Source organism: Leopardus geoffroyi, chromosome C3 (genome assembly GCF_018350155.1).
Source record: "Leopardus geoffroyi isolate Oge1 chromosome C3, O.geoffroyi_Oge1_pat1.0, whole genome shotgun sequence".
NCBI lineage: Eukaryota > Metazoa > Chordata > Mammalia > Carnivora > Felidae > Leopardus > Leopardus geoffroyi.
The window spans coordinates 17135933-17152277 of record NC_059338.1 but is presented as its reverse complement, the minus strand read 5'-3'; positions in this window follow the sequence as shown (position 1 = coordinate 17152277).

The following is a 16345-nucleotide window of genomic DNA, read 5'->3' as shown; positions in this document are numbered from 1 at the left end:
AAATAAAATGAATGTAAAAATATCCACAATGAGACATAATATAATTAACTATCAAACGTTAGAGACATAAAGAGAATCTTAAAAGAAGCAAGAGAATAGCAACTTGTTATATACAGAGGAACCCACATAAGACAATGAGCAGATTTTTCAGCCAACACTTTGTAGGCCAGAAGGGAGTAGGATTTTATTCAAACTGAGAGATAGAAACTTCCTACCAAGAATACTCAACCAAGAAGAGTAATCCTTCAGATTTGCAGAAGAGATAAAGAGATTTCAAGACAAAAACAAAAGCCAAGGGAGTTCATTATCACTAGACCAGCCTTATAAGAAACGAGAAAGGGAGTACTTTGAGCTGAAATGAAAGTCATTCATAACATGGAAATGTATGAAAGTATAAAACTCACTAGTAAAGGTAAGTATATAGATAAATTCAGAATATGAAAATATTGTAAGGATGAGTAAATCACTTACATTTTAGTATGAAGATTAGGAGACAAAAGAAGTAGAAATAAGTATAACTACAGCAACCTATTAATGGATACACAATATGAAAGCAGGTAGATTATGCCATCAAAATTTTTAAATGTGGGAGGAGGAGAATAAAATGTAAAACTTCTATATACATCTGATGTTAAGTTGTTATCAGCATAAAATAATCTTATAAATATAAATAGATATATAAATATAAATAAAGATAGTTTATGTGAGCCTCATGGTAATCACATATAAAAGCCTATAGTAGATATACAAAAGATAAAGGAATCAAAGGATACTACTATAGGAAAGTCATCAAATCATAAAGGCAGAAAAAAAAGAGTTGAAGAATGAATCAAAGAACAAAACACCAGGAAACAATTAACAACATAGCCATAGTAAGTCCATACCAGTGAATAATTATTTTAAATATGAATGAATTAAAATCACCAGTCAAAATATATAGAGTGTCTGAATGGGCCAAAAAAAAAAAAAAAAAAAAAAAAGATTTGACTTTAGATTTGATACTAAAGAGAAAATGAACAAATGTAACAACCAAAGGAAAAAATCAACAAAGTCAAAGGCAGCTTGTGGAATGGGAGAAAATATTTGCAAATATATCTGATAAGGAGCTAATATCCTAAATATATAAATAACACACAACTCAATATCAAAAAAATATTGCAATATAAGAATAAGCAAAGACAGAATAGACATTTTTCCAAAGAAGACATACAAATGGCCAATAAACACATGGAAAGGTGCTTGACATCACTAATCATAAGAGAAATGTGAATTAAATCACAATGAGATATCACCTCATACTAATTAGGATGTCTATTGTCAAAAGATAGGAGATAACAAATGCTGGTGAAGATGTGAAGAAAAGGAAACCCTTGTGTACTATTGGTGGGAATGTAATTTGGTGCAGCCAATTACAATGGAAAACAGTATGGAGATTCCTCAAAAAATTAAAAACAAAACTACCACATGAACCAACAATCCCACCTCTGGGCATATATTCAAAGAAAATGAAACCACTATATCAAAAAGAATCTGTACTTTCATGTTCATTGCAACATTATTCACAGTAGCCACAATATGGAAACAACTGAATATGTATAGACAGATAAATGGATAAAGAAATTATATATAAAACACACACACACACACACACACACACACACACACACACACCAGAATATTATTCAGCCTTACAAAAAAAGAAATTCCTGCCATTTGTGACATGAATGAACCGGAAGGGCATTATACTAAATGAAATAAGCCAGACAGAGAAAGACAAATACTCTATTGTATCACTTATATGTGGAATCTGGGGGAAAAAAACTTAATATGTGAGGTGATGAATGTGTTAATTAACTTGATGTTGAGAATCCTTTCACAATGTGTATGTGTATCAAATCATCATGTGCAATTTAAATATCTTACAATTTTATTTGTCCATTATACCTCAATAAACCTGAATAAAATTAAACAAAAAAATTTTTAAAGATAAAGCCTTTATGGCACTTGAAAGTTGTGTTAGCACTGAGTATTTTTTTTCCAAATAAAAATATAACGTATATTTTAAATTTATATGTTAGAATGCTACTAAGAGTAAATGAACTTTATTAAGAATATTTTCAAATTTATGAATGAGTGTTATCATTGTTTCATTCAGAAAAGATCATTGTAGTGACCTATTAAATTAAAAGCATTCTTAAATTTGATAGAAGACTTTTGACAATGCAGGTATTTACTGCTAGTGTGGCTCTCACCAAAGGGATCAAATATTAGAAAGTTGTATTTTAGATGTGGTTTAATTTTTGTAAAACAAGTACCAATATTTTTTCCATTCAGGTCTTCAAATTCAAATTAATAACATCAATGGATGAAGTTTGGACAGTTTCACCAACATTTGAATGTAATCATGATGAAGATTTGTATGCAAAGTCCTACTTGTCACATGTACATTGATAATCTCAGAGCTCTGTCCTTTTTTATCCATGGTCTAAGGCCTACTTACTTTCTTCCTTATTTACTTTCACTACTTCCTCTCTAGTTACTGTCTCTGGACATCAGTGTCTTTCTTAAAAACGGTACCTAGTCTTCGAAGTTGTTTTGAATATTAGTTGAGATAACATATGCAAAGTGTTGAGAGTTGTAAATTGTGCATTATAAACACTAAAGAAGTGGTAGTAATGGGAGTTAGAGGTGGAAGGCTAATAGGTTGAATCAATCAATTGGTTGGATCAATAGATTAATGACTGCTTTGATAATTTAGTCATCTAATTGTTTAGTCTGTAATGTGGACACAAAAGCAGTAAAAAATACTCATTCCACAATTATTTAAAATTTCAATTGTGTGGAACACAGTGCTACACTCTTTAGAAAACAGGAAGAAACATGTTTCTAACTTTAAGAATACTTCCTGCCCCTAAGGAAGCAGGAAAACCTTGAGATTCAGTCATAACACACTTGAAAGCAATGAGTGGCAAACCGTGTAGAGTCTTTGAAAAGTACAATAGGAACCAGAGAAAGAAGAGAATTGAGTGTACTGCAAGAATTCAAAAACAGTTGTTGAACTAGGATTTAAAAAGTGAGTGAAATCTAAGTAGGTGGAATGGAAAATGAAGTCGTTCTGAAAGGAAGGTGCAGAAAAGAAAGGTCAAGGACTTTGAAGTCAGAATTGAGCTGGGTGTGCTTTCTGTCTCCTCCATTTAATAGCTGCGATATCTGAAGAAGTAATTAAACCTGGTTCATTATAATGACATGCACATAATAACACTAGATAGCAGTATCAAATGGTGTTTGTACCATGGGGCAACGATTCAGAAAGACTGAGAACAGAAATATACACCTTGGCCACAGCAAGAAATTGACTTATGATAATAGTTACACCTAATGTGGCCCCCTCATTCAGCTTAATGGTGTTGAAATCAATGAGTCCATGGTTCTTACCTGCCCCTATCTGGGTGATTTTGTCTTTCTATGCATTTCAATTAACAGTGAATACAAGGAGATCCTTGGTGAGGAACCAGGAAAGCATTGGGAGGGTTCTGTGCTCTTTCATTTGCATCTTTGTTAATAAATTTTTATGTTACTTGTGTTGTTGATGTGTTAGAAAACCCAGAAGGCAATTTGAACTATGCCTGAGTCACCATTTTTTAAGAAGATTTTTGTTTGTTTCAAGTTTTTATTTATATTCCAATTAGTTAATGTTTGGGGTGCTATTTGTTTCAGGAATAGAATCGAGAGATTTTTTTTAAGAATCTTTAAACCAGCCCCTTTTTGTCTTGTCTGGCTAGTTCATTATCGTATCAGCCAAAGGCAAGGGAAGGCTCTTGTTTTATACACACACACACACACACACACACACACACACACACAGCTGACCACGTAAGTCAGAATAACCAAAAGCCCTGAAACAGTGAAAGAGTGGGGAATTATTTTCTATCTCCTAGTTTAAGTGAAGAAGGACACATGTTGGCACCCTGTCAGAGGAAAAAAAGTATCTGCCTGAATTTCATCTGCTGCATGACCCCAAAGAGTGGTGGGCATGTGGGGGAAAGAGGTTCCACTTTAAATGGGTTAGAAAAGAGCTTAGGATGGAAAGCCACGAAAGTACCCAAGGTTAGTTAGTGAAATATTGTAATGGGATCACAAATAACTTGTTATATCATCTGCAGGAAATTACTTTCCACATGATGCCAATATACTATTGTAGTTTGATCACAAAGTCCACTTGCTCCCCAGACCCTTTGCTTCTTACACATACAAGTTAATGATTACTGCCTGATTGTTTTCTCCACATTCATGTGTGTAAGATCTTGCTTTCTTCATGTTCACCACGTGCATGGTATCTTGTGAGCTCAATAAATACAGACTTGAAACCCCTGTTCCAGGCTCTCGTCGTCTCTCAGACATTAGCCTCTCTCATATTCAATTCTGCATCCTCTCTTACTGGACAAGGGAGCACTCCAGACTCATAGTCTGTGACAGTCACGGAGGTGTTAGCTGAGTGATTCGCCATAGCTTTCTTCCTTCCCCTAAAAACACAAATTATGGTACCAGTTCAGATAGGGGCAAAACATGTGGTAGGTCGGGAAAGAGTTTGAAGGTGCTGGTAATAAAGTGCCCTAGAGGCAGGGTTCTGGCCTTACCTATATGTGACTTTGCTTTCTTTTTTAGCTTGCCATTCTGGTCTGTATTGCTGGCTCCCTGGTCATCCAGTTCTCAGGGGTAATTGTGAGGGAGACCAACTGAGCCAGCGAGGAGCCCAAATAATATTCAATGAAATGAACACTTGGATGGCTACCCAGTGAGATGAATGACTGCAACTGTCCTTACCTATGCAGCTTTACTTTAAAAAAATCAATAGAAATCAATAGCAAACCAATACGAAATCTTAGAAAATTACTGTAAAGTCTAGGCTTTTATTACTGCAGCCCATGTCAAAGAAAAGAACTTTGCGTAGCCCACCATGTGCCCCATCCCAATCACAAGCCCCCTGCTTTCTACAGGAGGGCCATGATCTTAATTTCATAATAACCTTTTCCTTGTGCTTCTTTACTGATATCATCTAAGTGTGTGTCTCTAGACAATATGGTTTAGTCTTGACCAGTTTTTAAAATTAGATATATGTTAAAACTCTTTAGTCCATAAGCTTTCCTTCTACCTTTTTCTTTTCCTTACTTTTCTGTTGAATGACTTGGGGCCTATGACATGTATCCTGTCACTGGGCATGACTGAATGTACACTCTCTGTGCAGCTTAACCCATATTCCTGTGTCCTCCATATCTCTTGCAATATGGCAGCTGAGTCCAAAGGCTCCATCAGACCCATGTTTGGTCTCTTTACCAGGAATCTAGATGGTGTTATTTTCTCATATCAGAAGACCCATGACATCTAGGTTTCCCCTTTTGGTGCCTCATTTTATAAGTGTTGTCATTCAAGGCTTAGATTCATTAATTTACTGAGGAATGCAAAACTGTGATATTCTAAGTTTTTCATTTATTTTTTATACTTAGTTGGAATACTTTTTATAAAGAGACACCTCTCCATCTACAATTGGGCTTCCTGGTTAGAGAGCTCATATAGGAAAAGCAAAATAAATGAATGATTCATTGCTTTTATTTACTAGTTTTATTATAACAAATAGATTTGCTATACCTTTCCAAAAACAATTACTTTTAACTTCATTATAAACTCACAGATATAAACATATTTCTTGGATTTAATTCATTGCAATTAATATTCTTACTGAAGATCAAATTATTCCATTTTAGCCCATAGTAACCTCTTCAAGTAGGCTAAGTCCTTTTATCATAATATAGTTACTTTTTATTGTTTTCTTTCTATGTTTATAGAAAGATGCTCTAGGCTCCTCTGATGCCTATCCAAGATCTGGAATCAGTCACTTATTCAAAAGAGTGGATTTTGTTTGAAGCAAATTATATTATATTTATTAATATAATATAAATATAATATATATAATAATAATATATTATATATATATTATATATATAATATAATATAATAAATATAATAAATATAATATATATTAAATTATATTACAAGGATGTTATATATAACAAGGATGTTCATTGCTCCTGGATTAGTCAGGCTGTTGGTTTCAAAAGAGCTAGAAAATCTACATATAGAATTTTTAAAGATAAAATACTTCATATATTCCCAGTCTCTTCCACACTCAGAATCTTAGTTCTCAAAGATTCAGGAGGCAATAAATCAGATATCTCACAAGAATTAATTTACATTATAGCACATTACAAACACAGCGTCAAAATGACAGTATAGTATTATTAATATTAATTTGAATACTAAAACTCATTTTTATTTATAGTTTTTCTATTCTCTCCACAGTTTTGATAATTGTACCATATCTCCATTGTCATTTATACTTCTTTCCCTCAGTAACCATATACTTAGTTTTTATTACCCATCTTTATGTCAATGTCCTTCTAGTCATGTTAGTTCTGTAAACATTATTATTCAATTGTGTTATTATATTGCTACAAGTTGATAATAGTTTGTTTTTTCCTTAGTAAATAGAAATTTATTTTGTGTTTTCTGAAGTTGATATTCCTTGCCTCAAAATATTATTTTCTGGAATATATTAAATATGTTAGTTCATTTTCAGCTATCAAAAACAGCTGTTGAAAATCTGATGTTAATATAGTTTTATTTCTCTTTTATGTGATGTGATATTTTTCCTAAATAATTCCTTTTGTTTAAAATTCAGTAATTACATTAGAATATATCTTTAAAATGGTCATTCTGGGTCAGTGATCCCAGATACACAAAGTTTTCTTCAATATGTAGTTTAAAATACATATTTTTTTAATTTATGAAGTGTTTTTGAATTAAGTTTTTAATATTTGATTTGGTTTTCTTCTTAGAGACTCCTATTGTCTGTATGTTGGACTTTATTAGCCTTTGAAAATTTCACTTGGATCGTTTTAAGATTTCCTATTTTTTTCTTTTTTTTTTTTTTAGGTTTTGGATTGGCATTCTTTTCATCTATTTGTCTCGAGGCAGCATCTGTTATGTTTATTTTCTCTTAGAATAATTCTAATTTCATTTCTTGTAGTTTCAATTATTTTCAGAACTGTGACAACTCGTGTCTGAATTTCTCTTTTCTACTTTATGTTATTGTTTCATTTATTATATAAATTTCTTAATGTCCTTTGATTTGGTATGAAGTAGTAGACTTTATTTTTATTTGTTTTTGAGCATTCTACCTAGCGACCTACCATTTTCTGTGTGCTGCTATTCTTTTTTATTCTCCTTTTTTTATTTTTATTTTTATTTATTTATTTATTTTTTTTTTTGAGAGAGAGAGCACACTCACAAGTGGTGGAGAGGCAGAGGGAGAGGGACAGTGAAAATATTTCTGTCTCTCTCTCTCAAAAATAAATAAGCATTTAAAAAAATTAAAAAGAGTCAGAGGCTTAACTGAGCCACCCAGACATCCCCCTCTCTTTTTTGTCCTTATAATAGTTTTGTATAAAATGTAACTTTGATTGTGGGTTTTTTTGCTTATTTTTTGAAAGATTAGTTATCTTTAACTTTTAGAAGAAACTGTGGTTCAAGAGTTTTTCTAACTTTCTAGTGCCCTCTTGTATTCTTTTGGGCTAGTGTTTAAATATGGTGACTTTTTGACTTGTCCTGACTGTTTCTCTTCAGCACGTTTACCTGAGATCTTCTCTTTCTTTCTTCTTCATTAGCCCCATCCTGCTCAATTTGAAACCACTGCCAAAAGTTACTCCTTAATCGGGGGCTAAAGGAACTGGAAATGTCACTTCAAGAAGTTTCAGGAATTCCTGCTTTGTCTTTCCTGACTTTACTGTAGAACCCCTGCACCACTCATTACTGGGCTGGGGAAAAAAATCCTCACAGTTCAAGTAATAGTCTCAAATTGACCTTTTGTCCTACAATGACTATTTGATAGCCATTTTGAGTTTTTCTGATTCTCAGAACCAGCAGAGTCTCCTTCTACTTCTTCCCACATCAATGTTGACATTTCACAAACTATTATGCTGGTGTTTTAGGCCCACCTATTGGTATTTGGGGGGTTCATGAAGATGCCACATCACCTAGGTTTATTGTGAATGTAATTGTTCCATCTGTTTTATATGGGAATTCACTCCCTTCTCCCAGAAGTTCCTATGTTGCATCTTGTTATGTGAACACTAAAATCAGGATCTTAAAGTGGTGGCTCTGGGAAGTAAACATAATGCAGGCACAAGACTCAGTAAAGAAAAATTAACTCTTAAAGCATTCATGACTACTAGTAAAAATATTAGAAATGACAGCCACTAAAAACGAACAAGTGAACATGGGAATGCATTGCAGTTGTAATTACACTTTTATAATAATAACTCTTCTTTTGTTATGGTGGCTTCACTATAGGATATGCAGGAATTAAATTTAATGCCCAATTTAGGCAAATAAAGGACTGTGGAGAAACAGAAAACCTTTCTTTACAACTAGAATTCACCTTCCTGAATGCTTATAAAAAATTCCTCTCCCTTCCAGCCTTGCCTCATGAGTGTGTGTGTGTGTGTGTGTGTGTGTGTGTTGGAAAGAGTGATTAATATGGATTTTCAGAAAATATGATGGAATCCATGTATCACCAGGGGAATGCAGAATGCAGTCTCTACGTGGGAGAGAATAGAGTAGCGCAGTCAGTCCTTTTGTCTGATCTATGGGCTTAAAGAGAAAGATGGAGAAATCCATTGTTTACAGTACAGGCTATTGGAAGTGATTGTAACACATCAGGATTAATATAAAGAGATAGACAAGGTGAGGTTAATGTGAGTAACTTCCTCTGTATGAATTCGCTGCAGGAAAAATTTAATTCTTAACTAACCACATCTCCATATTGCCTTTCAGTAGCAGCTACTGAGGCTAGAAGGAATGGACTGGCCATTCTGGGCTGGTAATAGACTGACGGTCCCCCCACCCCCAAATCCATATGCTGAAATCCCAATTGGTAATATTTGGAGGAGGAGCCTTTGGGAGGTGACGAAGTCTAAGCATGTAGCTGTCATGAGTGAGATGAGTGCCCTTATAAAAGACACCCCAGAAAGATCCTTTCTGCCATGTGAGGACGTGAAGAAAAGAAAGATAGCCATTTATGATCTGGCAAGCGGGCCCTCATGAGACACTAAATCTCCTAGCACTTTGATGTTGGACTTTCCAGCCCCCAGAACTGTGAGAAATAAATGTTTGTTGTTTAAGCCACCCAGCCAAGGGTGGTTTGTTATAGAAGCCTAAATGGACTAAGACAGGGCTGGAACTTTTTGTTGCTGTCCACAATTTATCACCACACTGGGGTGCATGAGAAGTCCCCCACCGAATGAAGACTGAAAACAAGTGACAGCACCATATACTAAGGAGAATCAGACATCCGAAAGACCTGAAAGAGTCACCTGAAGGTTTGTATAATTTGTAGAAAATTCAAGGCAGATGTTTACATAGTGATTTGTATCACCTGTTTATCATGGTGACTGTGTACAAGGTTAAAAAGTTCACATCTGGTCACATGGCCCATAATTGTTGAATATTTACGTGGATAAGTAATGGGGACAGAAACGAAAAGGTGAATTATGGTGAGTCATGTCCAGGTCTGCTGTACGTCTTAGCTTTTGCAAAAAAAAAATAGTACATGGACACATATGCCTGGCTGTAGTACCACAAGGAATTTAGTTACATGGTATTCATACATCCTTGATTATTTATGTGTCACTTCCTATAGTCTAATGATATAAAAGGTACAAGTCCATGGGTTTCTTTGCTCATTCAACCTTGATTGAGTGGATTAACTAAAGTAACTAGAGAAATACTGGGAGCTGTTTGCTTACTTTTAATTGCCTTCTTATATCACAAGTTCTTTGCAATTTTGTTTTCATGCTAGGCAGTAAAACAAAGTGAAAGCTATTTAATCTGATTCGGAGTCACCATTTTTGCCAGGCTCTGAACTCTGACAAGCCTCGTAGTGTAGCCTCGTTTAATTGGCATCAACTGTTTATTTGCCTATTTATCCCACAATACAAATTCTACTCAGGAATCACTTTAGGTTCATTCATTACCATATTCTGAGATCCTTGTATCATCCTCAATAAGTGTGGAATAAATGAATAAAGTGTGTCTATCAGATATATAAGAAACAGGTTTATAGATGAAGAACCCCCAAAACCCAATATCATATATCCCCAATGATTTATTATCAATAAAATAGAAAGTTAAATGGAATAAGATTGCTGTAATGGGAAATTTGAGATATACTACCAGAAAAAAACAAGTGTTTCTATAGGTTGTGTGTATTGTATAGAAAGCCATGGAATCATGAATTCTGTGAACTGAAAAACACACAAACAAATAAAACGTGGAAATAAGGAATCAGTATGATTTCCCAGTACTACATAGTGGTGTATTTCTCAGTACTACATATACAGTATACATGATAAGAGAAAAATCCATGTTTCTAGATTTCTAATTTAGAAGGATTGGTGGAAGCACCTAGTATACAAAAGCTGTAAGTTTCCTGAAAAGATGTACTCAACCTGAAACATTCACAGTTGAGTAGACGATACACATCAATTTAAAGATGTCTTCATGATAATTACCATTATGGATTTGTAATAGGAGACAAAACGTGAATTTTGGCTGTACTAATTATTTTACCAACTAGTTTAAAGCTTTAGAATGATGATTAAAATGTTTTCCTTTATTTTTTTTTTCTCGTATGGACTCTCTGAATGCAGCTCTGAACTCAATGTTTTTTCTCATCTTTTTCATTAGTTTAACAGAAACAAAAATCTTGAATCCCTAAAAATGTTTGCAATTATTCTCTGAATTAAATAGTGTTTCCTCAATTTCGGATATAGGTGAATAAAATATTTGAAAACTCATTCAGAGCAATTCTGAAGAAATGCTCAAGTGAATTTTATACCCACAACAGAACCAGAAATGATAAGTCAAAATTTATACTGGGCCAAATGCTTTTAATTACCTTCCAGATGTAATTATGCATATACACAGATGGCAGGTAAGGCAGCTCTGTTATATGAAAGAAGGTGCAGGAATAATTGCTATAGTTTAAACAACAAAAGTAAGTTGTTTTACATAAAAAATGATAGGATAAGAGACGTAGTGAATTCTATACCTAGTCTAGAAGGAGGGGATCTGATTGCGTTGCAGCCTCCAAATCACAAAACTGTGATAAACAATAGTGAGTGAATGGTGGAGAGCACATCTGAATAGCTGCTTGTAATTGCAGAGTGATGCAACCTGTCTTTTTGAAGGTCTTGGAAAACAGCTGAAACATTCAGATAAACGATGTTTAGATGATGGAAAAGCTGAGCAACAAGCATTGCTGAACACCTAAAATATATGCAGGCACGCTTTCAGAAGTGGCTGCTGTTCTAAAGAGGAGCAGCCATCAAAACCTGGAGGTAAAGCTGGAAACTCTTTGGCTCCCATTTTATCAGGGCGTGCAAGATCATAAAATAATGAATGATGCTTTATATTTTCCTAATCAATATATTCGCTTTTTCTACCACGTTTCAATTTATACTTATCTTGGATTATCACGAAACAAGAGATTTGAGATTTTTGTTTTAGTTTGACTTAGTCTATTTGAAAAAAAAATTCCCTGAATTATAACGCATTTGAATGTTGACAGGATGCCAAGAAAGAGACGATGAAAAATCAATTAAAAGCACTTTCAAAATAAGACCTTAATAATGTTAAGATAATAATAATGTTAATTATGAAGATGAATAATGTTAATGTTCTTAAGAACATTAATGTTAATTATTAATGCTAATTATAACATTAATAATGTTAGCGTCCTGAAGAACATTTTTTAAAGGCTAAGAATGTGCACTCTACCTAACCCAATTTCTAATGGAACGCAAATTTCTCCTAATCATTTAAAAAGTCTCCAAATTTTCATAAATGCATCAGAATTTCAATTACATGGGAGAAATGAAAGATTACCTTGAGCAAGGATTAAATATGACCAAATCTTTGTAATATTATTTAATTTGATTTAGTTGGTACATCTAATTACTTAACAAACAAAATAGTAACTATTAAAAACAGTTATTTAGTGGCAATCTTCAAATATTTCTACTTAAATCATTAGGACTATATGAATCAAATAATTTTAACCTAAATGCATCATTTGGTAAGTAAAAATACATATTGTCTACCATGTAGGAAAGAAAGCTTCCATCCTCTAAAATCAGAGTAGAATTTGTAAGTCATATCACTTACGCAGAGTATCAAATGCGACACATTTCTTGTCATTTCCTGAATTAAGTGAGTTAAGCACCTTTGTTACTATACTTGCTTGTACTTTTGGGTCAATCAGTATACACAGATAGCTTGCCTAATTGGAACATAAAATTATACTATTGTAAATAGAGAAGACACTCTTCAATTATTTCAATTGGTGATTAATGACCATACTTCTTTATATGTATGTACCATACTTCTATGTATGAATTATATGTATACAAGTAGAATAACTTTACCATATTATTGTTAAAGATCATAGTGATTTTTAAATTCATCTAACATAGTTTTCTTAAGCAACTTCAAACTCCCTCCACCAATTTTCTAATCCTCTTTTTCTTTTTTCAGTTACTTCAGAGGTTGGCAAACTCTTTTTCTGTAAAAGGCCAGACAGTCGTATTTTAGGCTCTGTGGGGCATAAGTTCTCAGATGCAACTGCAGTCAAGCTTCCTTATTTGCCAGTTCTGTATTCACGAATTTGCCCACTTACTAAAACTTACTTGTAACCCTCAGAAAATATGTGCCCACTTTGCAGACAACATAGAGAGTGACAATGGCTTTGTCACCCAACACACGCATTCTTGACTGAAGTTGAACAGGCAATTCTCTGCCTTCTGGTCTCAATTGTCATGATGTCAACAAGCGTCCTTTATGTGGTATTTTTAGTGCTATGGTTTTTGCATCTTTGTGACTTTTGTTAGTGAGTTTGTTGTTTAAATTGGCTCCTAAGCATAGTGCTAAACTGCTGTCTGGTGTTCGTAAGCGGAAGAGGATTGTGATGTGTTAAGGAGAAAATAAATGTGTTAGATAAGCTTCTTTCAAACATGAGTTGTAGTGCTGTTAGCCATGAGCTCAATTTTAATGAATCAACAATATGTATTAAATATAGTGTCTTTAACAGAAACACACGTAAAACAAAGGTACATATTAATCAGTTGATGAAAATGTGTGACCAGAGGCTCGCAGGAAACTAACCCTGTATATCTTCTAGAAGAAATGGTTCAGTATTGGCTAATCTGGGGTTTGTGGTGACAGACAACAATGCTGCTGTTGTAATGAGAAAGCAGCCACAGACAATCCTTAAACAAACTGGTGTGGCTATGTTCCAGTATGACTTTATTTATAAAATCAGGCAGCCTGATGAATTTGGCCATGGGCTATGGTTTACCAACCCATGAATAAATACGACAAATTCCTGAATGCTAATTACATAAGGCATCGTACTGGGCATAATGAATTATACAATATTTAAACAGATGTATTTTTATAAATTAATAGAAATGACAAGCCATATACCTACATTTTTCTGGAACAAAAGTGCCACTAGAATGGTGCACATGGAGGAAAATAACATAACTTTTGACTGAAGGAAACTGAAGTATATTCTTTCAAGCTAATACTTAAGTTTGGAGGAAGGGTCCAAGGGAGAACAGACAAGAGACCAGGAATTATTCCGTTTATTAGATGAATATTTTGTGTGCCAGTCTGAGTACTCCCAGAAGCATGTGCCAAGACAGAATTGTGTAAGGATTTTGTTAGGTAAAACAAAGGTGAGGGGAAATACGGAGGGATCTGAAGAAGTCAGGGAGGGCAAGTTCAACCCTGAGTGACGGAGAAGAGGAAGATCACTATGCAGTCTACGGCCAATGTCAACCTCAGAGGAATCTTGCGTCTCTCAAGAGGAAGCTGCTGTGGCCAGCGATTGGCTTGGGAGCCGTCCCTGGGAAGCTGGCCTCAGCACAAATGGTGCAATAGCTATGACGTGTGTGCACTTACTTTTCTGGGCGGGGGGGGGGGCACTAACGGCCCCCACAGATTGTGAGCTGAACAATTTTTAATCAGCCTTATAATATGCATTAAAATATTTATTTATGAACGTTTAAAAATGCAGCTGTATTAGTTGTCACTATTTGGTATACTAGATATTGAAGTCTGAGGAAACAGTTTGAATCCCAGATACCCCATATATTGTCTTATGTAAAATTTTTAATGTCTCTGACTCATGCCTTCCTCATTTGCAAAATGATAAGTATCTCAGTCTCATGTATTGGTTGTGAGGAGTAAACAGGACAATGCGTGTAAATTCAGCACTATATGAGCTAAGTATGCTCAGCTCATAGAGCAAAAAATGGTAATACCCTCCAGATTTTAAATTTAACAAAAAGTGCATTCTAAAGTTTTGAAAGCTTATTTTATTCTCAACAAAGGAAACGTATTTAACTTTAGATAATTTTTAGAACTAAACATGTTAGTTCATTTTTACTAATATCAGTGTCCATGAAATATTATATCCTGATTGCTCTGTTACAAGGGTTTGCTGAATGATTTATAAAAGTAATTTAAAAAGCAAGCAATTATAAAGTTATCTGTCACAGAAGTTCATTCTGTCTGTGTAACTCATAAAAGTTAGTATGGCTTTATCACGGACTTTTTCCACAGGCGTTATGAAAACATTTTCATATTGTCAACAAAATAACTGTTGCATGAGAAATTATTACTTAGCATACCTATCCATTAACTAAAGTGCACACCTAAAAACCATTAGGAAATGAAGGGAATGTAACAAAGTCTTACTAAATTGATTTTTAATCTGGTTAGATTCCTAGGTTATTATTCTTCACAATTACAGTTACTAAATTACATATTTCAATAATTTTTCATTAGTATATTCAAAATGTGCCATGCATAAAAATGTTGACTGTGCAAGGGTATACAACTTAAATATAAGCATTCTTGAAAAATCATGAAGCCCTTCAGATTTCCTTTGGTAATTTAAAACATATTTTTATACAGTGAAAACAAAATAATAACAAAAGAACCTATTCGATCAAATATGACCAGAAAAGTTTCTTTTAATGTTCTACTTGAATAAAATATAATAAAACTGTGTGCCCAGAATCAAGACCTTGATTATTTTATGTTTAATATCCCCTTTAGTTGGGGAGGTAGAGAGCATAGAACCAATTCTTAGTGAGGATATGTCCTTACAAACACATTTCCTTTTCTAGTAACTATTCTTTGAAATGTCCTTATCCTGGGTAATATATTCTTCATCAGATATATGTATTCTTTCATGTCCAGAACAAGACTAATTTATCATATATCATGTGCAAAGATTTGTGATAACCCGCATAGAACATCAAGAATGTCTTAAGTTTCAAAGAACTGACCATATAGTAGAGGATATAACTAAAATTCAATCTAGAATTAACCAGTATTAGATACCATCCATTTAGATAGAAGAGTAGTGTGGATGATAACATAGTATCATTCACCAGTAAATATTTATTGAGAATCTCTTGTGATCCAGGAGTGGTCTAAGAACTTGGATATGGTAGCTGATAAAACAATAATAAATCTTTGCCTTCATGCTGTTCCTTCTCATAGGAGAACACAAACAAAAAACAAATCAATGGAATTATCTATAAGCTTATCTATACTATGAGACACTGTCACATATTGAAAAAGAGCACAGACACTGGAGACATCCTGCAAGCGTTTGAATCTCAGCTCTGCCGCTTTATAGCTCTGTGGTCTCTGGCCAATTCTTAACATCGCTATACTTCAAGTTTTCCAGTCTAAAATAGGGAAAATAAAACTACCACCCAGTGTTGTTAATGGGGATTAAATGAGTTTCTGGAATAGTGTATGGAACATAATGTCATAGAAATGCCTGCTATTATTATTAATACCATTTGTCAGATAGATATAAGAGCTGAGGGAAGAGGGATTAAAGAGTTTAAGGTGACTGTAGGGGGAGTTTGAGATTATTTGTAGAGGATGGTCAAGGAAGACCTCTCTGATTAGAGGATACTTGAGTGGAATTCTAAAACAGATCATGAAAGATGGCTTGATATCTGGGAGGAGATTGTTCAGGCAGAGGGGAGAGCATGTGCAAAGGCCTGTAAACCATTGTAAAGATTTGGCTTTTACTGTCATCGATATGGTAAAACAGCAGAGAGATTTTGGCAGAGTATAACATGATCCAACTTATATTTTAAACAGATCACACTGACTGCTCTCTGAGTAGGAGATCAAGGGTCAA